This window comes from Rhinolophus sinicus, chromosome 17 (genome assembly GCF_057876585.1).
Source record: "Rhinolophus sinicus isolate RSI-liver-muscle chromosome 17, RSI-T2T, whole genome shotgun sequence".
Lineage (NCBI taxonomy): Eukaryota > Metazoa > Chordata > Mammalia > Chiroptera > Rhinolophidae > Rhinolophus > Rhinolophus sinicus.
In genome coordinates, this window is record NC_142517.1 from 43,468,417 (window position 1) to 43,493,154 (window position 24,738).

The 24,738-nt window shown below is 34.0% G+C and overlaps 1 long non-coding RNA gene and 1 other non-coding gene across 6 annotated transcripts in view; one reads left to right on the forward strand and one right to left on the reverse strand.

Moving 5' to 3' along the window:
- LOC141570624 (uncharacterized) overlaps positions 1 to 24,738 on the forward strand; it is a 757,454-nt gene that overhangs the window by 655,768 nt on the left and 76,948 nt on the right. The window lies entirely within an intron of this gene.
- On the reverse strand, positions 10,992 to 11,095 carry LOC141568041 (U6 spliceosomal RNA). The gene has a single exon (XR_012491060.1). It is a non-coding gene; the product is annotated as a U6 spliceosomal RNA (small nuclear RNA).

Here is a 24,738-nt window from a genome sequence, read left to right on the forward strand (position 1 = left end):
GTAAAGTCATATGGTTCTCGATTTTTTCTGTCTGACTTATTTCTCTTAGCATAATCATCTCAAGATCCATCCATGTTGTTGCAAATAACAGTATTTCATCTTTTCTCATGGCAGAGTAGTATTCTATTGTGCATATATACCACATCTTCTTTGTCCAATCATCTATCAAATAAGTACAATTTTATAATATTATTTTTATGTTAAAATAATATCCCATTAAATATATATCACGATTTGTTGATTCAATAACTAAGTTTAGTTACATATGTAGTTTCCATATATTTATGTGGAATTATAAACAATGCTATGAAAAACATTCTGAAAACTAAATTTTGGTGTACATCCTAAGAATATTACTTTAGGATTAAGTACTAGAAGTGGAATTCCTACACCATATTATAATATGTGCTTTACTGAGGAGCTTATTTCATATTGCCAAATTACCCTAAAAAATATTTAAGTTTTTTCCCAGTATTTATATATACAATAGACATGACCATATTTCTAAAATCTTAACACACTGAGTATTATATTTCTTTATGTATTTTGCCATTATGTTATATTTGAAAATATTTTCTCTTATGTTCAATTTATCTGTTTGTATACTTGTATATTTCTGCATGGCCATACTTTAAAATTTTGATTTTATATTGTTTTAATATCTAGTATAGTAAGCCACATTTATCCATGTTCTCTTTCAAAATATTCCAAACTATTCTCAATAACACATACAATATGCCAGGCTTTCATTAATTCATTCACATATTCCATCAGCCATATGGTGGTTGGGATATTTTCGGAAAATGGATTAAATTCCTTTATTTCAGTTGTGCATAGGGGAAGGTTGAGCACATTAAACAATGAACTGTACTTCAAAATTCATATTGGGGTTATATTTTTCTAAATCTTGTATATTATAAAATATATTTCTATTATTTTTACACTTGACTGATTTGCTGTGCACAAAAGTCTTGTGTGCTAAACTTTTTTTCACTCAGTCCTCATGGTGATTGATGATCCATTACTTTCTAACATTTAATGCAGTGTGAATATATGTCCTCTGGAAAGCAGATGATGAGACAGAGTGAAGAGAACAAGGAATTTATTGGTGGATAAGCCTCTGAAAATAAGGGAAGAAAGCAGGATTGGGCTGGGAAAGTATTCAGACCATGATATGGATCTGAAACTTGTGAAAGGAAAGAGGGAAGGAAACATAATTAGGCAGGAGAGCCTCAAATTGTGATGCAGATCTGACAAAGTCTTTGCCAACTCAGTAAGGGAGTTTCAGGCAAAGAATTCCCATTAAAGGAGTCCCAAAGTGGGCAGAAATGGTCTTTTCGTTTCCCCTCTTAATCTGTTGCTTGTTTTTTCATTCTATTAGCAGGGTCTTTTGCAGTTTTTAATTTCGATAAAGCCAAGTTATACATATATTTATTTTATGGATCATTCTTTTAATGTTGTAGCCAAGAACTCTGCCTAACCCAAAGACCAAGAAGATATTCTACTATATTTTCTTATAGGGATTGTATAGTGTGTTTTTTTCCCTTTACATTTAAGTCTATAATCCATTTTTAATTAACTTTTATATAAGGTATAAAATATGTGTTGAGGTTTTTTCTTTTTTTCTTTTCGGCATATAGATGTTCACTTGTTCTAGCACTATTTGTTGACCAATGCTTCTTTTGAATTGTCCAACTTTTCTCCAAATAAATGTTTCTAGACACTTCTCTCAATTTCATCAGCTTTTTTGTTTATCATTATGCCAATAAAACACTTTTAATTATCATAGCTTTCTAATGTCTTGTTATTATAGGGCAAAACTCTTACCTCACTTTTTTTCTTTGAAACTTTTATGATTTTTCTAGAACTTCACTTTTCCCTTTGAATTATAGAATCATCTTGTCACATTACATAAAAATGTCCAATCGGAATTTTTTTTTTTGGAATTTTTGTTAAACTATAATTGAATTAATAGACAATGTGAAATTGATATTATTGTGATAATGACTTTTCCCGTCCATACATTTTACATATTTTCCATTTATTCAGGTCTGCTTTATGACTACCAAGAGTTTAAAAATACTCTCCCAAAAGGTCTTACACCTTTTGGTGGATTTATTTTTAGATACCTTACAGTTCTTTCATCTTTCAAGTCAAATTCTTTTTAAAATCTCATTTTATAAATGATTATTGCTAGTATACAGGAACACTAATTAATTTTTATGTTCATCTTGTATACAACAATACTGAAACATGTTCTAACCAGTTCTAATAATTTACTCTAGATTTCTTTTGATTTTCTAAGTGATAATTTTATTGTCATGAATACCCACATTTTCTATTCCTCCCCTTTTGTCTCTTATTTCTCTCCTTTTCCTCCTCTTTCTCCTTTTCCTTCAAATATTCCAGAAAGATGTTGCCTAATAGTGATGGTGAGTGTACCAGTTTTGTGTTTGACATTAGTTGAAAAGTTTCTAAAATTTCAAAATAAGGTATGCTTATTACTATATATTTGATTGCTTATATTGGATTGACTATATAAAGCAAAATTAATTACATTTATTGTGTATAATGATAGACTTATTTTTATATTGTGTTTTCCATTTTCTTTTTAATAGGATTTTTTTTCTTGTAAATGATATATCTCAGACCCCATTCTAGGCCTACTGAATTAGTAACTGTAGGGTGGGAATATGTATTACGAAAGAAAACTTTCCAGGTTACATTGATGATAAGATAGATTTGAAAACTGTATCTGCAGAATAAAGTCTAAACTCCTTACTCCTTCACAGAGAAAACAATTCCTTAATAAAGACTCGTTTATTTCTCTATGTTTTTGCCCTTCCCTCTCATGGTTTATGTCTCTACGATGCTGACCTGCCTTAGGTTATGCTGTATTCTCATTCTCAGTGCTCTTCCTTTATCAGTGCTCCCCAGATGTGGCTGACATCTATTCACCAATTAATAGGGAATCATCTTGGGCTCCACTAACAAAGCAACCCATCATTTCTCTCTCCTTCACATTACAGGACATCAGAAATCTCTTCTCAGGGACTCTGTCAGTTCTTTGAGGGTGGGACCAGTAGGTCCCACTGCCTAGAGTAATACAGACGTGGGAACCACACAACAAAAGCTTCTGAAGTGTAACTAATTCTTGTAACGTAGACTGCACAGAATTGAACTTATATTTTCTGCACCATCATCTGTACTACCTGGGGCATGCTCCAAACTCTGATTATGACATTGGGTCTTTTCCAGTGCTTTTCAGTCATGCTAAATGCCTATTTGATGTACCAGTGTCATTTTCTCTCAACGGGAGTTTGAAGTACCTCTCTGAAGTCAGTTAACTCTTTCATTGCAACAAAAGCTTTGAGTGGGAACACATTCACAAGCCAACACATAACCTCTCCACAGGGGGGAAATGAAAGAATATGTGTCTGTGTTTTTATAGATAGAGGAACTGAAAAACTGTGGGGTTTCATTTTTTTCCTGTTATATCCTAGCAGCATCCATCAACAAGCATTTTGAAAAAAGAGCCATGTATGAAAGAATGTAACTTCAGACAAGTAGAAGGAAAATTTTGGAGGAATAATTAAAATTATTAGAATTTATCAATATTTGGCAACAGATGCCCAATTTCTATTAGAAAAAAAAAAGCAACACACTTATTACTTCCTAACTCTCCGTTACTGAGCCTGGCTAGTTTTGCTTACTGCTCCATTCCAAATACAGTGTGAGGTTCTGATAAGCAAGACACGTAATTTTTTTGTCCCAGTGAATAAGCTTTTTTTTTTTTTTTTTTTTTTAGATATTCACCCACAACAATATATGAACAAGAAACTGATCAGTCATATTTGATCATTGTGGTTCATGAAGTCCTAGCAAGTCATTAAAATAGGAAATCTGCTCTTTAAAAGGATTCATATTAGTATTTGGTCAGCGACGTTTTAAAAGCACACAAAACTAAAGCTGTTAAATAAATACCTATCCTGACTGATAACATTTCCCAAAACAGGACCAAGAGGAGTTTTCTCAGAGTCATTATTGGCCCTGCTATCTGGAGCAGCTTGGCCCTTTGCCTGCTGTTTCTTACCCAGTACTGAAAATTCCTTAAAGGTACTATATAGATCTCTACAATTGACAAATTGCTCTAGCATACATTTTCTTGGGTAATTCACTCAACAACTCTTTGATGGAACCATGGAGGCCATTTTCATAATTTCCATTTTGAGCAGTAATACATAGCTAAGGTCCCAACAAGATAACTTGCCAGTTTGACTCAACAGCTTTAGTGCTCAGGCCCAGTGACCCTAGCACCGGGGCACTTTCCATTGCATCTGCATTGAACACCAAACAACTTGTGCTGTGATAGTGAAAGCAAACTCTAAAGGGCTGTTTACATTTTAGATACTGTAATATAATATTCTCTAAACTATTGGTGAAAGGGTGGAATCATGACTCTCCCAACTCTTTCTTGCCCTGTGATTTGTCTTGGGATTTTCAGACTGTCACTGGTAAAACAGTTAAAGACAAACAACATCCCTCTATCAAACCTTATTTACAAGAAGGAGAACCGTGTGATACTAAGGGCTTTTTCCTTTAATGGCGACTGTGACCAAGATGAGAGCCTTATATTTACTCAGCATAATAACAGGAAAAATAGATTTACTTAGAGTTTCTAGTCTTACCTAAAAAAAAAAAAAAATGTATTTCCACTATGAGCAATATTCTCCTATGAACACTAGCTCTGTCTTGCATTTATTTTACTGGCAATGCATGCAAATTCTGATGGCAACATTTATTTCTAGAATTAGTTTGACCAAATTATAAATGCCTCCAATGCAACAGCTTGTGCTAATACATAGATCTCCCTCTCACTTCAAAACCTACAGCTACAAGGTTTTTAAAGAGCATTTATCAGAAACCCCTAGACAATCTTGCAACTTCAATTGAACCAATTAATTTTATGCAATGAAAAATCTGAAGGAAGTCTTTTGACTGCCTCTCTGACACTTTATATCCTCCGACTTTCATTTTTAGCAATAAGTGATTGAGAGCAATAGATATGACTGCTTTTTTTTTAATGGTATGTGGGACTCCAACCTACATTAAACAAAAAAAAAATGTCTTCTGCCTAACACCTACTCACACTTTGAATTGTTACCTCAGTGTGTCACAACAATGATGTGCCATGCTTCATTTGGAAAATCTAAGAAAGTAATCAAGTTATCTGGAGAAAAAGATAACATATTACATAGTAGAGTCTTTGGAAATTTTTATTAACACACTAAGCTGTGTGCATCTTATTTAATTGGGTGGACAGGCTTTAAAACTTAGAATAAAATGTAGAAGTTTTTATTTTTACACTATGATATTGACCCACAGAGTACATAAGACCATTTATTTTTTCACATATATATATATTTATATTTATTTTTATATTTATATTTATATATAATTAAAAACGTACTTTGTCAAATGAAACATCAAGTGAAACCTGATGTGTGTCAAATGATATAAAGGGTATTCATCTCCCTTAGATTTTTGTCTTTGCAAATGGAATGCCTTTATTATTTGTATTATTATGTTATGTTACTATTATTTTATTATGATGTTATTATGCAATTGTTATTCGGCAACTTTTCCATTTTTCTTTTTTTTCTGTTTCTTTGTTTATCTTATTCCTTTGTGGCTTTCAGTTTTATATCCCACATATGAGTGGAATCATATGGTTCTCCACTTTTTCTGTCTGAGTTATGTTGCTTCATATGATAATCTCAAGATCCATCCATGTCGTCGCAAATGACAGTATTTCATCTTTTCTTATGGCTAATGTTTATTTTTTAATTGTCTGTCTAGTCCATTAAAAATAAACTTTATGAAACTGTGGTACATTTATACAATGGAGTATTACGCAGCCATAAAGAGGAAAAATCTTGCCATTTGCAACAGCATGGATGGACCTAGAGAACATTATGTTAAGTGAAATAAGTCAGACAGAGAAAGACAAATACCATATGATCTCATTTATATGTGGAATCTAAAGAAAAGAATAAATGAATGAACTAATCAGAAACAGTCTCAGAGACGTAGAGGAAAAACTGAGGGTTGCTAGATGGGAGGGGGTGTGGGGATAAGGGGGAAGGTGAGGAGTTTAGAAAGCACAATCAGTAACCACAAGATTGCCACTGGGATATTTCATCAGGTTACGCAACTCTCTCTCTCTGTCATCAACTTGGTAAGTATTAGAGAGAGGGGTGATATGGTATATGGATATGTCTCCAACCACAAAATATAACAGCTTTGAAGAATAAGATATCTAATAGCCAGCTCTACAAATGTGATGATAAATATAAGTGACATTTAGCCTTCTTAATAACATAAATAACATTCACAAACCTGGAGCCAGATTTTCTGCTGGAAAATATAAGTTTTGGGTTTTGTATCTGTTAACTGTTTGCAACTAGACATCAGGGACACTTGGCTTTCCCAGTCAATATATTAGAAGTGAGAATCCTATGTCTACCAAACCTGTTTAAATTAGGTGCCTTGTTGTGGATCTTCCAGCTCAGTCATCTGGCATCTCCCCCATAATTTTCTCTTTATCTGTAATGAGAGATTCAGGTAAAGGTTAAGCTTACCCTACAAGCAGAAATCTTGAATTGCAGCAGGAAGTCTGAGAGGGTTATGTAGAGGAGGAGAAGAGAGCAGTCTACTCTTTTCTCTAAGATGATTGTATGCATCGGGAATTCAGGTCACTTTTCACATTAACTGGGGAAGCTCCTCAGCTTCTCTCAGGTAGCCATGTCCTGTCACTGCCCATTCAAGTGGACTATCTATTTACAACCCCTTCCATATTCCGGGCCTGGGTTTTCATCACAATTTCTATATTCTCACTTAATGTCATAGCAAATCATAGCAAATCAACTTCTATAAAGGAACTACCAGTCCAAGAATATGGCTGTGAGCAAGTTGTTCTTGTCAAAGACATTTGTAATCATCAAGCTATTCCAGAGAAGTGATTCGTTTTCTAGGAATGTTCTGAATGTAGACTCATATGAAGAGTTCTGTGTCTTTAAAGTAGTAGGGATTTTATTGATCATCTAGTCTATTCGCTGGCTGAATATCCTTAGGCATGATCATGAAAGCTTTATTTTGATATCTCATTATAAACTGACCTAAACAAACTTGGACATACAAATATTTAGGCTGCTTTGGATGATAATTGATAGCCAATAGTTATAAGCAGAAGAGGGTGAGATACTGCTCTTATACCATTTTTCTAAAAAAAGAAAGCTGAGTAAAAATGAAATTATTCTGCAAATATACTAATTTAATAGCAAGCATACAGAAAATAGTTTTATAAGCTCTATCCAGTCTCAGCTTTGTTATTTATTTGTTTATTTATTTATTCATTCATTCATTCATTCATTCATTCATTTATTTTAAGGTGACAAGACTGTACCTAGGATGAAAGTTTCACTCGAGATAAATGCAATATTATAGCAATAGGATTCATCTGACTATCTAGTTAGACTTGGGTGGCCAACACTCCATTTTAGTGTTTAGATAGAGGCCTCTGTAGCAATCAAATGTAGGGTGCCATTCTTAAAAGTAAATGTCTGTTTAGATTCTTAAACTATAGTCTTGTGACAGAGTAAATGTTTCCAAAGTATTTTAGTTTCTATTCTTAAAATCACTAATTTCAACAATGAAATCTATTTCTTATATTATTTTGTTAATCTGCTAAGGCTATGGTGTTGACTAGCCAAAAAAGACACCCAAAGCACTTTCAGTAGCTGCTTCTGGCATCTCTCTGATTATGACTTAACTCTTTCCCAAGTCTTATTCTTTGTTTCAACAAATGTCTGTCAATGAAAATAGTGAAGGTGATGGATGGCGCATAAAGGGAAATTTTATGTGTCTCAGGCTGGGCAAAGGGAAATTGAGGTCAAAAGTTCAGAGTGGGGATTTTACTGATTTCCTACGAGAAATCTGCACCTTTATGTTTTTTCTAATTAATGAGGAAGTTTGGAGATTTTATTATCTCTGAACAATCTACAGTGTCATAAATGTACCTTTTCCTTGCTATAAGGGAATACACTATGTAAGCAGAAAGATATTAATAGTTTTTCAATCTATTATCCCATTTGGAGGAGGAAGGACATAAAGTACTGTTCAGTTGTATAATTGTCTTCTCCAGACCAACCTTGAATCAAACAAAGAAAAACAAACAAACAAAAAACTAGAACTGGGACTGTTTTGGTACTTTATTTTAAAGGAAGAGACCATATAAGATCCTGTTAGAGACCTGGTCAAAAGAGCCACTTTTAATTTCTTTCATGTCTTCTATAAAAATTCAAATCGATTTCCTGTATGATTTACATCTGCAAGGATATATAGAAGTTGCAAAAGAAAAAAAAAAAGAAAACCTCAGAGAAAGATTTAATTGTGTTCATTACACTAAATTTACATAAACCAGGATGTGGCTCAATCTATTAGGTTGGTGCAAAAGTAATTGCGGTTTTTGCAATAATTTTTACCTTTTTAAATAACAATTACTTTTGCACCAACCTAATATTTTGAAAGGATATTTAGCATTAAAGGTTAAACTAAAAAGAAGCCTCTGGTTAACCTTCAATTAACCATTGGTGCCTGGAACTTTTCTTATTAATCAAGATTTTACTCATTCTTGCATTGGTTTAATGACATTCAATTTTATTTGGTATCTTCAATATATTTCTCAGAGTTAAAATAGCTTTATTTTATGGATGGAAATCAATTCAAAACGTGGAAGGCTTCCTGTGTAACCTTCATAAATTCATCTCCCTGAGGTTCTCTTCTTATGTTTAAAATGAGAGTAATGAGGTCTACTGCACTGTGCTGTGGAAGAATGTAATGAAATCATGTAGAGACGCAGGGCAGTGTTGCAACGACAAAAGGTTTTTAGCTGGGTAGGTATGGTTTCCACCAAGTATGAGTTGATAACATTGGGCAAGGTATTAACATCTCTAAGCCTCCATTTCCCCATCTTTAAAATAAAAATGTGAAATCTAACTGGGAAATTACAATTTAGATAAATTGATGTATGTAAAGGACTTGGTATATAAAAGGCAAAAAGAGATAGCTGTTATGGTCTGAATTCTTGTGTCCCCTTAAAATTCATATGTCAAATCCTATTGGGGTGTGAGGTTTGGAAGGTGATTAGGTCATAAGGGCAGAGCCCTTCTGAATGGAATTAGTGCCCTTATAAAACAGTCTCCTAGAGAGCTCCTCACCCCTTCTACCATATGAGATTACAGAGGAAATACTCAGTCTGGGAAGCAGGCTCTCACCAGATATTGAATCTACTAGCTCCATGATCTTGGACTTCCCATTCTTCAGAAATGTGGGAAATAAATGTTTGTTTGTTTGTTTGTTTGTTTGTTTGTTTTTAAGTAGTTTGATAGAACACATGAAGATCTGTTGTTTATAAACAACTCAATCTCTAGTATTTTTGTTATAGCAACCAGTCTAAACAGACTAAACGGTAGCTTTTTTCAATAGAGAAGACCCTGAATACGACTACAAAGAAATAGAATAAACAGCAGTAGGCCTTGTGTGTTTTAATATTATCTTTTGTCTCTTCTGGAAAAGTTTCTTTCTCTTTATTTAATACCCACACACATAACTAGTGTCTCACTTGAAAAATTCTTAATCAGTTTTTTTATTTTTAAATTCATGATCAAGTTCAAAGTTAGGCTTCTGCAGGATCTTACCCCATACTTTTTGTTTCTCTCAGAGAAATGGCTACCGAATTTGGGTGTTGGAAAAGGAAGTCATTGTTATATTCTAAAGCAGTGGTTCCCAAACCACTTTGCATCAGATTCACTGGGCTGGCTCTTAAAAATCCCCAGATTCAGAGTCCCTATCCCTGATTCAGTAAATCTGAAATATGCCAATGCAATCTGTGTTTCTTCAAGTAATTAAAAAAAAAAAATGAAACTATGGCAAAATACACATATCATAAAATTTACCATCTTAACCATTTTTAAGTGTAAATTTTTGTGGCATTAAGTCTATTTAGTTTTTGTGCAAGCATTACCACCATCCATCTCCAGAACTCTTTTCATCTTGCAAAACTGAAACTCTATATACAGTAAGCAATAACTCTTTATTTCTCCTTCCCCAACCCTTGGCAATCACCATTCTGTTTTCTGTCTCTATAAATGGACTATTCTAGTTATCTAACACAAGTAAAATCATACAGTATTTGTCCTCTTGTGAGTGGCTTATTTAATTTAGCATAATATTTTCAAGATTCATTCATGTAGCATGTGTCAAAATTTCCTTCCTGTTAATGGTTGAATAATACTCCATTACTTTTATATGCCACATTTTGCTTATCCATTCAACCATCAATGGACAGCTCTCCAAGTTATTTATTTATTTATTTATTTATTTATTTATTTATTTATTTATTTACTTATTTATTTACTTACTTACTTACTTACTTATTTACTTATTTATTTTTTTGTAGTTGCTTTTGCTTTTATTTTTGTTAACGCAAAGAGGGAGAGAGAAGGTGAAAGGACAAGGCCCAATCACATCCCCCGAACAGCTTCTGAGACACATGTTTGTCCAGATTTGTTTTCAAAGGGCAATTTCAACCCATGCTTCAAAAAACTCCCTGGGCTGTTAGTCTCAGTGCAAACAGCTTAAAATAAAAAAATAAAATAATAAACTCCAGTATGTTCACCACACAGGGATCCAACACGAGATGCAAAACAAACCTATTTGAAAAATGCCCCCCTTAACACAAGGGCAAGGGCTCTAAAGAGGCATCAACACACAGAACCTTCAACTGAGACTTCACAAGATACACAACACCAAATAACATTTCCAGCTGTAGATGTGCTGACTGAAAAAACCCAAACAACAAAAAACTTTACATGAAGAGGAGGATCACAAAATGCACAGATGCACTGGTAGGGGGTAAGTTATTTTATTTTCAAAGTATGGAATTCTTCACAAATTTGTTTGTCATCCTTGTGCACGTGTCATGCTAGTCTTTTCTGCTTGTTCCAATTTTAATATATTGCTGCAAAACTGAGCACTACATGTGATTTTGAAAACCACTGATAAGGCAGTTTTTCCAGCTGCACATTACTGAGACATGAAATCAATTCAATCGAGTGACCAGTATTTTATAAAGCTATAGAATAGAAGAAAATAGAACAAGTGAAAATGTAATCATCAGGAAATGTATTATTTCAAAAAATTTGTTTCTGTATATGTGTGTTTTTTGTGTGGGTGGGTGGTATGTATACTATGTCAGGACATAAAATGTATTCCTTATAGTTGCTCTCAATAAAAACAATGTGAAAACCATCTGTCCAAAGAACTAGAATATTGAAAACGATTGGATGATAAGTAAATTCACATAATGCTCTCAGCTTGAAATGTGCTGTAGAATCATGATAGTCATAATTTTACTTGGAAGATATTTAAATAAGAGAATGTGAAAGAAAAAATGAAAGATTGAAAACCACCTTCTCTGAACTGATTTGGACTCTATACTTCATCATAGAGGTCTGAATATTGCTTATTATTGAATCATTTTCATAACACTGTCTCAGGAATTATATAAGATACACTATGCCTTTATAGACTCCAGAAGTAGATAAAGATTTGCTAACGGCAGTAATGAAGACATGTGAGTGCCACCAGCAATTCAATATTCTGTTTCAGCTCAAGAAACATACTACCATAATCAAAATTAATTTTCTCCCCTTTGGCGTTTTTCTCAAACATATGTGGTTTTCCAATTATTGTGGTGACTTCTATCACTTTATTGAAAATATACAGGATGTATTTATCTAAGGTAAATATGATTTTAGTTGGTATGTTTTCTGAAATAACAGCACACAATGTGCATTGCAAAATAAGGCAATTACATACTAATCTAACTGTTTGTGAATTGTATTTGGTTCTGCCAGAATTTATGGAAGATGTATGTCTAACAGATGTAAATGTTTATATTAGATCATATGGAACATAATTATTCGTCTGCCTTTTAAAGAAGTGTGGAATTCCTGTTCATCCTCAGGAGAGCTATTTTTGTATTGCTTTTGGATGCTCAGTATGATTCCACCGAGAAACCCATGAGTTGCCTGATGCTGAAACTGGCATTAATAAGGGCAAACACGGTATTCCCAAGTAACCTGAGTTCATCTTTTTTCAATTCACGGGGAAGATGGTAGGATAGATGGGTGGATAGACAGACAGACAGACAGACAGACAGACAGACAGATAGAAAGATTAGATGGATAGACAGACAGGCAGACAGATACATGATAGATAGATAGGTAGTAATGTATAAAAATGATAGTCTAAATGTCAAATTAAACTTTAAAAATTGTAATAAATGGAGACACAAGTAGGCTTTAAATACGTACATAATGAGAATTGTGTTCAGAACTATAGTACTTACTAGCTTATGAGAATGTATTATATCGTATCTGTTCATTAATCCCCAGCGTTATTTGAAAAAGATGGAACTGTAGACATTTTATAGACGAGAAACCAGATGCTGACATTAACAGCCTTGCTGACTCACAGACTGTGGATGTAACAGAGTCAGAAATCAATTCCTGTGTCATGGCTTTGACTGCAGGCCGCATCCCACTAAAGTGCTGCATCAGACAAGCAGAATTCTTCACTACTGTTTCCTTTGTCCTTAAAATCCCCCAATTTCAGGATGAGAAACTTTCAGCCAAATAGTACAGCCCTGATTAAGAAATTATTGCTAATTACCACAAACTCTAAACCAAAAATACAGAGCACAAACAATCGGCTTTTTCCCCTATTTTGCAAACATGTGTTTGCTAAGTAGTTGATTCTAAATAGTGACATTTATTACAATATTTTAAAGTGTCTTACATGTTTGGCCTTTCTAGTATCACCCTTTAAAATGACTTTTACAAAATTTAGAAATGCTCTGCTATTTTATGTAATATTGTGCTAATAGGGCCACAAAGTAAATGTGCCACAAAAACAACAGTCCAGTGCTCTGTATTCACATTTACTAGTCTTTATTAAAAGCTATCCATTGTTTGCTATTGATTCAAATAGTTTCAGTTCTAGTAATTGCATGTTTATTTTTGTGGATGCAAATGATGTTTTATGTTTCACAGTGTGTGTGTTATCAACAGACTAAATGTTTTCAGTCACAAATGTGACATTGGTCAAAACTCATCTAGGAAGATTGGTTGTGAAACACATAATAGTAATAGCAAAACCCTTTGTCTTTGAACAAAGAATAGAAAGGGCAGTTTTTACTGTCTTTCTCTTCATTTGAAGTAATTGTAGTGTCAACTAAAATTTTCTGCAATGCTCAGCCAATGGAAAATCATAAGGAATGATTTTATTCAAATTGCATTTTTCTAGAATAGGTTCCACTGTCAGAGGACATGATGATAATTTTTAATAAACATAGTAAAGCTCCCAAGTTTTGTTTTTTATATCCAATTTGCTGATTTCATTAAAGTAATTTGTTTTAGTAGGCAGGCTACAGTTGCATTTGTTGCTTCTAAGTTGGGAATTTAACGTGAGTATTTTTTTTATCCCCAATGTTTTGATCAGCAATTATAATCTTAATTTATTGAAGACATCACATGATCCATTAAAATTTTATATTTGATCAGAGCAATTCCCTTGCTCATTGTCATTGCTTTGATTCATAATTATTTAAATAAAAAAAATAAAGATTTTGTAATGTCCTGCTCAAACGTTATGACATTTTATTTATCTTTTAGTTTTCATTTTTGAAAAGTTAAACAAATTATTTTTTTGGAGTTTTAATGTTTTCTCTACAGGATATTTCTTTTCTCAGCCCCAAGGTTATTTTCTATTTTAACCATGATTTGATGTATTAGTTCACATTGATCTGAAGTATTAGAAAGTGTTATTAATAGTATAATTTTATTCAAACTATGCAGAATGTGAATATATTCTCTGAAAAATATAAATTAAAGCAAATACAAGAGATAAAAAAATTTAAAGTATTCTTATGTTTTGAAATAGTTCTTTTCAATAAAATATTTAAAGTCTTAATTAAAATTAAAATCAAAATATAAATTATATTTAATGTGTATTAGAAATTCAAGTCAAAATAATTTTAACACCTGAATTTTTTAATTGAATAAATTACAAAATTTAGTCTTTTAAAATACTTTTATAAAAATAAACCTGTTTGCAATTCTATTTGTCAATATAATAAATCAGAATCTCAATTCATCTATGTATATATATATGCAAATTTAGAATGACAATAATTGCCTAATATTGCAAAATGTTTATTCAGCCACTTTGTTACAAATACCTGTTACATATACCAGGGTGACTTGTCAGTAATTTCAGAAACATGATTTGGAACACAAAGAGAGGCTGAAAAATGGACATTGACACTATTTGGAAATTGACTTTTCATTATGCAAGACTCTATGGCAGTCACATTTTCTGAAAGGAAGGATGAATTTGTCTTTCCTTTAACCTGAATGCTGCCACCATTCAACTCTTCTTGGGACTCTGAAGCAGTGTCTGTCTCCTGTGTCACGGCATAGCAATCGTTCATGGAATTAAGACCTCACTGCTTTTTATTTTGGGGCCATCGGGAAGAGATGCAGAGAAGCACTTACCTGGGAGCTGGAGTGGATCTTTAGTGCTATAGGTTGGTCCATTTCTGTTGTACATTGCTCTTGCAGGACTTCCTAAAGTATGGGGTGCAGAGCAGAGCATCTCTCACTTGGATCTAAGCCCAGTGAAGGAGAATAAAGGGAAGAGAACATTAACACAATTATTTTGACTCTATAGACTTGTCAACTCCATAGACTTGTCACAGGAAGTCTGATATAATCACTCCTCCATTTCAGTGGAAGTGGCCTCTAAGAGAACAGTAGGATTGTTCCCATCTCTCCATCTTCTCTCATGAGACTATATTTTTTATGGCAAGTACAAGTACATGTAGTTTGAATATCTGGGAGGAAGAAATCATGTTCAATAATCAGTATTTCTTTCTTCAGATAATTAACACTGCAGTTTCCAAATCAATATACTATATTTCATTAACCAACTCAGCTACTTTCAGCACCCTTGATCAAAGACATTTGTTAATCAGGCAATGTGTTTTACTTAGCGATACAAACAAAGAGTATAATGATGTTTTCTCTCTTTCAAAAGTTACCCTGGCTCTTTATATAAAAGCTGAACCACTTTATTATTTTAAAGAGCTTTAAAAAGAGAAAACTTAAAAAAATTTAAAAACCTTCTCTATTTAAGATGTATTCGGGTAGCAATAACCTGGGAAGAAAGATTAAAGCCAGCTAGTTATTCTCCCAGGTGATTTACACAGTAAGTTCACTGGTTTGGGTTCAAAAATCTGACTGGAGCTCATTTCTTTCAAGTCTTTCTCTGCTTTCTAGAACTTCAAACTCTTAATTAAACACTTTCCATTTTTGATAAGTTACAAATGAGTCAGTGCTTAAAAGAATTGACAGATCTTAATTGGGAATCAGATCACCAAGAGATCATTCATTTCCACATTCTTTAATACTGCCGACTCACTGGGTGGCTCAGTCCCCAATATGTATAATGATTTAAAATTTCTAATGATGTTCCTAATTTGAAAAAAGTTAAGAATTACTCAGAATCCAAATGTGTACCAAGTATCAGTCTTCAAATTCCCAGGCTCCTGCTGACACACTGAGGGCAGAGGTTGAGGCAGAAATGAAACCTGAAGTTAATATTGCTGTCACGCTAGTGGACAGAGATCAGGCAGAGCTAGTCCTTCCAGCTGAAGCAGAGGCAGGTCATAACTATTTATTTTGCTGCTCTAGAGGCCAACAGACTGATCCTAAGCTGGGCCAAATCTTTGTGGGATCCCTTGTGGTTGTCAAAGTTCAGGCCCTTTATTCTAAGAGACTGAAGAAATTATTTCGTGGTATTGTGCTTGCCAATCTCTTGAGCAGTCACAAAGCTAAGAAGAGCCTGTGATCTATTGCTGCTATAGCAATAGTCTGCAGCAAACACCATGAATTCCCTCCAAATGTTGATTCCCAGGAGGAACTGAAGAGGCAACAAGTGTACCTGTGGTACTTTTTAAGAGAAAGCATGAAAGTGAAAGGTAGCAGAATATGCCATATGCCAAAGATAGCAAAATATGCCACTTTGGCATAAGGATGACTTTGAGTTGAAAGTAATTGAGAGGAAGCAGATACAGAAAAAGCTCTCTGCCATCCCCTTATTTGCCTAAAAGCAGGCCATAAATTTGTAAAGGTGCCTCCTCTCCCCTACCTACCAGAAAGGAGGGAAATTAATTACTAAAGACAACTCTGGAACCTTATCAGCCCCAAAACACCAGAAGAATCTACATAACAGACCTGGCTAAAACTAGCCTTTATCTACCATTAGTTTCCCAATATATTTTTCCCTCCCACAATTTCCATCTCCAGAAGTTCAAAGTCCTTTTCCTTTGTCTTCTCACTTCTCTAAAAATCTGTTCTTTTGTAAGATGCTACGTAAGCCCAAGTTCTAGCCACCCTTTGAGTTACTCATTGTTAAGTGCTCCCCTGAACAATGAGCATGTTCATAAACTTCTGTTTGTTTTTCTCTTATTAATCAGTCTTTTGTCAGTCTGATTTACAGGTTCCTATTGTAGCCTGAGCACCTAGATGGTAGAGGAAAAGTATCTTTTTCCTCTCCTTCCAAAGAAATTGAAAGGGTCCAGTTCCTGACTCTGCCACTTAGCCAAGTGATCGTAGTAAGTTATTCATCCATTGCAAAGCTCAGCTTCTTTGTTTATAAAATGGGCACAATAGCTGTGACCTACCTGACAAGACGATTATCAAAGGTGAGTACTTTATAAAATTTAAGTGATAAGGTTAAGTGTTCTTGCTTCCCTTCTGGAAGTTCCTTGAAGGCAGAGGTTGTGGCTTATTCAATATAAAGCAGGATTATGTTACAAGTACCTTTATTTTTGACAATTCTAGTGTTCATGTTAATCATACTCTTTTTCTGGGACCATTGCACCTCTTTACACTAACCTTTGTGCTGGCTCGTCCCATCTCTCAAAATCTACTTTGGAGAAATACAGGCGTATCTCAGAGCTACTGCCAGTTTGGTTCCAGGCCATCACAATAAAACGAATATTTCAGTAAAGCAAGTCACATTAATTTTTTGGCTTCCTGGTGTGTATAAAAGTTCTGTGTATACTATGCTGCAGTCTATTAAGTGTGCATTAACATTATGTCTAAAAAATGTACATACCTTAATTTAAAAATGCTTTATTACTAAAAAATGCTATCACCTGAGCTTTCAGTGAGTAATAATCTTTTTGCTGGTCTTGTCTTGATGTTGATGGCTGCTGACTGATCAGGGTGGTGGTTGCTGAAGATTGGGGTGGCTGTACTGATTCCTTAAAATAAGACAATGAGGATTGCCACGTGGATTCACCCTTCCATGAACAATTTCTCGGTAGCATGAGATACTGTTTGATAGCACTTTTACCTACAGTAGAGCTTCTTTCAAAATTGGAGTCAATCCTCTCAAACCCTGCCACTGCTTTATCAACTAAGTTTATGTAATGTTCTAAATCCTTTGTTGTCATTTCTGTCATCTTCGCAGCATCTTCACCAGGAGTAGGTTTCATTTCAAGAAACCACTTTCTTGTGTATCCATAAGAAGCAGCTCCTTATCCATTAAAGTTTTATCATGAGATTGCAGCAATTCAGCCACATTTTCAGGCAGCACTTCTAATTCTAGTTTTCTTGCTGTTTCCACTACAACTGCAGTTATTTTCTTCACTGAAGTCTTGAACTCCACAAAGTCATCCATGATGGTTGAAATCACCTTCTTCCAAACTCCTGTTAATGCTGATATTTCAATCTCTTCCCATGAATCATGAATGCTCTTAATGTCCTCTAGAATGGTGAATCCTTTCCAAAATGTTTTCAATTTACTTTTCCAGATTCATTAGAGGATTCACTGTCTATGGCAGCTAGAGCCTAACGAAATGTGTTTTTTAATTAATAATACTTTAAAATTGAAATTGCTCTTTGACCCATGGGCTGCAGAATGGATGTTACCTTAGCAGGTATGAAAACAACATTCATCTCATTGTACCATCTCCATCAGAGGTCGTGGATGGTCAGGTGCATTGTCAATGAGCAGTAAGATTTTGAGAGGCATCTCTTTTTTTTCTGAGCATAGATCTAAACAATAGGCTTAAACTATTCAGAAAACCATATTATAAACAAATATGCTATCACCCAGGCTTTGTTATATCCATTTATAAACACAGGCAGAATAGATTTGGCATAATTCTTAAGGGCCCTAAGATTTTCAGAATGGTAAATAAGCGTTGGCTTCAGCTTCAAGTCACCAACTGCATTAGCCCCTAAAGAGAGTCAACCTGTCCTTTGAAGCCAGGCAGTGACTTCTTTCCAACTATGAAAGTCCTAGATGGCATCTTCTTCCAATATAAGGATGTTTCCTCAACATTGAAAATATGTTGTTAATAGTGTAACCACCTTCATTTATTATCTTAGTTTGATCTCACATATAAATTGCTGCAGCTTCTATATCAGCATGCGTTCTGCTTCTCCTTGCATTTTTATACTGTGAATATGGTTTCTTTTCTTAAACTTCATGAACCAACCTCTGCTAACTTCAAACATTTTTTTCTGTAGCTTCCTGACAATTCTCAGGCTTCCATAGAATTAAAGAGAGTTAGGGCCTTGCTCTGGATTAGGCTTTGGTTTAAGGTAATGTTGTGGCTGATCTGAGCTTCTATCCAGACCACTAAAACTTTCTCCATATCAGCTCACTAATAAGGCTGTTTCACTTTTTTATCATTTGTGTTCACTGGAGTAGCACTTTACATTTTCTTCAAGAACTGTTTATTGTATTCACAACTTGGCTAATCCTTTGGTGCAAGAGGCCTAGCTTTCAGCTTATCTTGGCTTTTGACATGCCTTCATCACTAAGCTTAATTATTTCTAGCTTTTGATTTAACGTGGTAAATGTGTGACTTCTCCTTTCACCTGAACACTTAGAGGCCATTGTAAGCTTATTAATTGGCCTAGTTTTAATATTCTTGTGTCTCAGGGAATAGAAGACCCAAGGAGAAAGAGAGAAATGGGGGAATGACCCGTTGGTGGAGCAATCAAAACACACACAATATTTATAAATTGAGTTTGCTTTCTTATGTGGATATTGTTCATGGTGCCTCAAAACAATTACAATAGTAACATTAAAGAACACTGATCACAGATCACTATAACAAATACAATAATAATGAAAAGTTTTTTTTTTTTAAATATTGCAAGAATTACCAAAATGTGACACAGAGACAGAAAGTGAATAAATGCTGTTGGAAAAATGGCGCCAACAGACTTGCTCAACTCCGGGGTGTCACAGACCTTAAATTTGTAAAAAATGCAATACCTTCAAAGCACAATAAAGTGAAGTACAATAGAATGAGGTAGACCTGTATACAACACCTCCCTCTTGTACCTTGATCATAACACAGGTGTCTCAGGCTTGATACATAGCAGAAGTTCAGTGCACAGGCCATTAGGGAAGAAAAGGCCTGGCTGACGCTTTTCTGAGAAAAGTGACATAACTATAAATGGTAAGCCAGGCCTGGAATAAGTATCTAGTAATTAAAAGCAAATTAGCCTTGCCTCAAGTTAATATGCATGAGGAAGATTTCTAGCTGCTAGAATTTCAAAGCCTGGTGTGGCAGCAATAACATGTTTCCAGGTGATCTATCAGCCAGAAGTGAGAGGTTTGCTCTTGGAACCAGGTCACAAGGAATCATATATTCCTCATGGGCCAGAGTTTAATCTATAGTGTGAAAAGTTAATCAAAATTTATTTTACTTTATTTCTAACTTAATGTTTTGTACAAGTGTTTCTTGTGCTCGCTTCGGCAGCACATATACTACAAGTGTTTCTTGTCAACATGTTCTAGAGTTTCTAAATTATGAAATTTGCTATTTTATTTATCTTAAAATATTCATTGTTACTTCTTTTAATCAATAATTGTTTTCAAATTTAATGATTTTTTTGCCTCAAATTGTGCGTTTTATGAATTAATATCCCTCTCCATTTTCTTTTTGTCTGTGTTTTGTTGATAAATATCTTACACTTTCTTTTCCTTTCTCACGTTAATTCTTATTCATTATTTTTGAAGAGGCACATATGGTTTGATTTTGCTCGTACCCACTGTGACAAGTTCTGTCTTTTATGGGGGTGGTTCAACCTACTCACAATTATTATTGTATCTGATATTTTTGTCTTAATTTGCTCATCTTTTCAAATGCTATATATTATTTTATTTTTTTGTATAGATTATATTTGGTACACTTTTACTTTATTCTGTGATTTCAACTGTAAGCTAGCTCTATGTTTTGTAATTCTAATAGAAGTCACCTTTGAGTATTACAAATATTGTATATTCCTATGATAATCAAACTCAAGGATTAAATGATACATTTAAAAATATTCCATAGTTAAAATGAGGAATTTATTCCACTTTAATTCTTTCTTAGTCTCTCTCATTCCTCTACCATGATTCCCTTGCTTCACTTATTATTATCTGTTTATATAATTAGAACTCAGATAATTATTGGTAAAACACCACTCTCATATCACTGATTTTTATTTTAAGAAATCCATTGATATTTATTTTAGCTGTTTATATTAAAACTTTAATTAGATTTAGTTCTATATTTAACATATTTGAATGCTCATCATTGCCTTTTTAAACATACCCATAATCATGAATTCTTATGTTGATAATCTTTAGGAAGCTGAAATATACCTTCAATTTTTTTTTCTTTTCAGAGGGGTTGATAAATAATGTATTTTCTGAGTCCATATATGAAATTGTGTGTCTATTATCTTTACCTATGAAAAGAAGTTTAACTGCATATGAAATTCCTTCCCAAGAGATGTTTCCCCCCTTAAACATGAGTACATATATATATTTTTTTCTTCTGCATTTCTTTCTCTGAGAAGAAATTTACAGTTTTCTTTCTTTGTGATAAATAGTGTTGAAATATTGTTCTCTTTTCTATTTATTTTTCAACAAATATTCAGTGACTAATATATGCCAGGTTTTTTTCTTTCCCACATAGTGGGAAAGATTATAGAAAAACATTCCTATCCTCATGATATTATTTTTTTTTCTCTTAAATGCTTGTGTGAGTTTAAATTTTATTATTTTATTTAATTTTTTGGTTTTGAATGTATCTTAAATAATTTTTTCATAAATTTCTCTTGGACTAAAGCCAAGGTAGCTCTGTTAAAATGTGAAAAACAAGTGTATTTTCAGCTCTGGACTATTCTTTCTACTTATGCCTCAAATTTTTGAATTTCTTCCCTGAGAGAACCTACGATTCTCAGTTACATTTTTATTCTCCATTATTAATGTCATCTTTCCTCTTATAGTTTTTTATAAAGTTTTCATGCGCTTTTTCATTTTGAGAGCTCTACAAATTAGTTATTTACATAACTCGTTAGATTTCTGAGTGTTTCTATTCAATGTTGCATTTCAGGTTTTATGTCTGCTATTGTAATTTTAATTTCATTGCAATTCTGCATTCCCACATGGAGACTTCTTTTCATCTATCCCTATTGCCTTTTCTTTCTACTATTCATTAATCATTTCTGTACCTTTAAATTTTGTTACTAAAGTAAAATAATGTACAGAAAAGCACATGTATCAAAAGCACATTTTGATGAATTTTTACATTGTACATACACCTGTGTAACAGGCCTAAGTTCAAGATGCAGAACATCACCAGCCTCCAAAAACTCTCTTCATGGTCCTTTCCATACTATTCCCCTCAAAAGTTACCCTATTTTTTTCATATAATTTTTTTCTGTATCATTTCTTCTTCCGAATTTTCTTTTCCTTCTCCTCCTCCTCCTTATTTTAATAGATGCTATGTCTTCTTGTATCCTGGGGACAATGCAGAATGTCATTCTAAATTTTCTTCAGGTTCCTAGCCCCACCCCCCACCACTTTTTTTTTTTAAAGGAAATGAGGAAATATCTATCGAAACTTAGTTGCTAAGATAAATTATTTGGATTTCCTGTGGCTCTTCCTATTAGTTAGCTGCCTGCCTATTGAACCCGTTTCTCAGGTCTTCAGCTGATAATCAAGAGAACCTAACCACTCTTCATCTATTGTTTTTCTGCTTCACAATGGTGAGATTTTCCTATTGTTCCTAGGGCCTCTTTCTGTGGTGTTATGAACCAATTAAGAACTCAAAAATTAGAATTTCTACTTTCACCCTGCCAAAGTTCAATCTTGAAAAATCCTACCTGCTGGCGGTATGCTTGTTGGGTCCACACATGTCAGGGTGTATTCTGGGCCCTCTGCCTTTACTTTCTGTATCACCCAGCTTCTACTTCTACTTTGCTAATTTGCAGTCTTAAAATTGATGTAGAATGATGGGGTTCCTGAAATAATAGTACTCTGGCCACTTCTAAATGTGGTAGCCACATTAGAGAGAAGACTGGTGAATTTAGAATCATGTAGGGCATTCTTTCTCAAGGTGTGGTCTTCCAATCAGAAGCATCGGCATTCATCTGGTGTGTCTTTCAAGTCAGGTATCACCCAAGACTTAATAATCAGAATCTACATTTTTACAACATGCCTGGAATTCCTATCCGCATTAAAGGTTGATTAGCACTGACTTAGGAAACTTTTGAAAAATATTGGTGTCTGGCTTTATTTCCACAGATACTGATTAAGATTTTTAGGTTTTAAAAAGAGTAAAGCCATGCTTTATTGTTGTATTGCTGCTGTAACAAATTATCACAAACTTAATGGCTTACAACAACAATGATTTATTATTTCATACTTTTGTAGGTCAGGAGTCCATTGAGTTCAGCTAGTTTTTCTACTCTAAGTTCACAAAGGACATATGAAATTGTAGGCAGGGCTGCATTCTTTTCTGGAGGGCCTGGGGGAGACGGTTTCTGGACTCATTCAGGTCGTTGCCAGAATTCATTTCTATGGAGCTGTAGAGCTGATGGTTATTTTTGTTTTGTTCCTTGTTTTTTGTTTTTTCCTTTGCTAGCTGTGGCTTGGATTATATTCAACTTCCAGAGAACTTTAGTGTCCCTTGGCTAATGCCCTCTTTGTCTTCAAAACCAGTAATGGTGGGTTGAGTCTTTCAGATGATTTAGATAAGTCTGATCGCCACTTCTGCCTCATTTCTCCTGCCTTCTTTTATGCAGTATATCTCTAACTCTTCTATTATACTCTTCCTTACTGCTTTCCACCGCCCCTGTATTGCATTGACACACCTGGCTAATCCAGGATAATTTCTTTATTTAAAATTAGTTGACTAGTAGCTAACTTTAATTCTGTCAACAAAATTCTTTCATTGCCATAGATTAGCATTTGATTAAATAACCAGGAGATGGGAATATTGGAGGGGTGATGGAAATCTTTGAAATTCTATCTCAGGCCATCTTCAAGGGCTTCTAATGTATAACCAGGGTGGAGATTCACTATTAAAGACCTTGTATTTCTGATCTGGAAAGAGAACAATAGGTGTTTTCCTACCTTCTTTGAGAAATGTGGGAGTGCTATTATAGGGAATGAAAAAAATACATGTAGGTATTAGGCTACTAATTTTCTTTTTCCTCAGTTGACATTAGCCTTATTTTTAGGAAGGAATGTCTTTAATGATTGCAGGTGTTTGCATTTGGACACCATCACAGACTGTGTGTGGGCATGTACCTAGAGGGAACTGGGGGAGGCATTTATCAGGTTAGCCTGGTACCAAAGTAAGCCAGAAATCTTCATCCCTTATTGAAGTGAGATATTACCACTTTAATTCTGATTTTTCATTTTCAATTGGGACCTAAAGAGATTAAAGCCTTTTGCAAAGGCATATATATATATATATATATATATATATATATATATATATATATATATATATCATGAAAGCCGTCACCTCGCTTGCTAAAAAAAATAAATAAATCAGCCTTTAACATTTACCTTTTGGGGAAATGAGCTGTATTTTGTGCAATCTGTTTTTATTTCTTTTGACTCTCTAATACATCATTTTTACTTGGGGAAATATATGATCCCATATAAAATACGCATTTTTGACAGAGATGGTTAAATTTCTGTAATGATAAGGAGTGTTTGAGGGTGGTGCATTTATGACTTCATAATTTACACTTAGATTTCAACCTCTGGTCTCACAATGTTAAATGACCTTTCTGAGCCTCTCTTTTGTCACCTTGGACCTTGGCACTACTGCACAGTTTTTACTTATTTATTTCTAAGGCTTAGTGTCTCATTTTCTTGGTAAGCATTTCAGACTCCACTTTTCATTATAACAGATCATCCCAGAATGGTGACCTGGCTTGGCCAGTGTTAGGTATTCTTTGAAAGGTGAAAGTGAGATCTTCAGTCATTACTGAACAGTCACTAGAATTAATTAAAGGGGTCTGAGCTTTATCAGCTTTCTCTATTCTTATATACTCCTTTATTATTTCACTCAATGGTCATAATGTAGTGAGTGAGAATATGTGAATTAGAAAACAACAGTATAAATAATAGCCACACTGAGTAATTGGCTATATTCTGTCTCATGTTTATAGAGATATATCTAGGCTAACATTAGTATTGGAACTTAAAAATCACAATTTTAGCACTAAAAGGGAT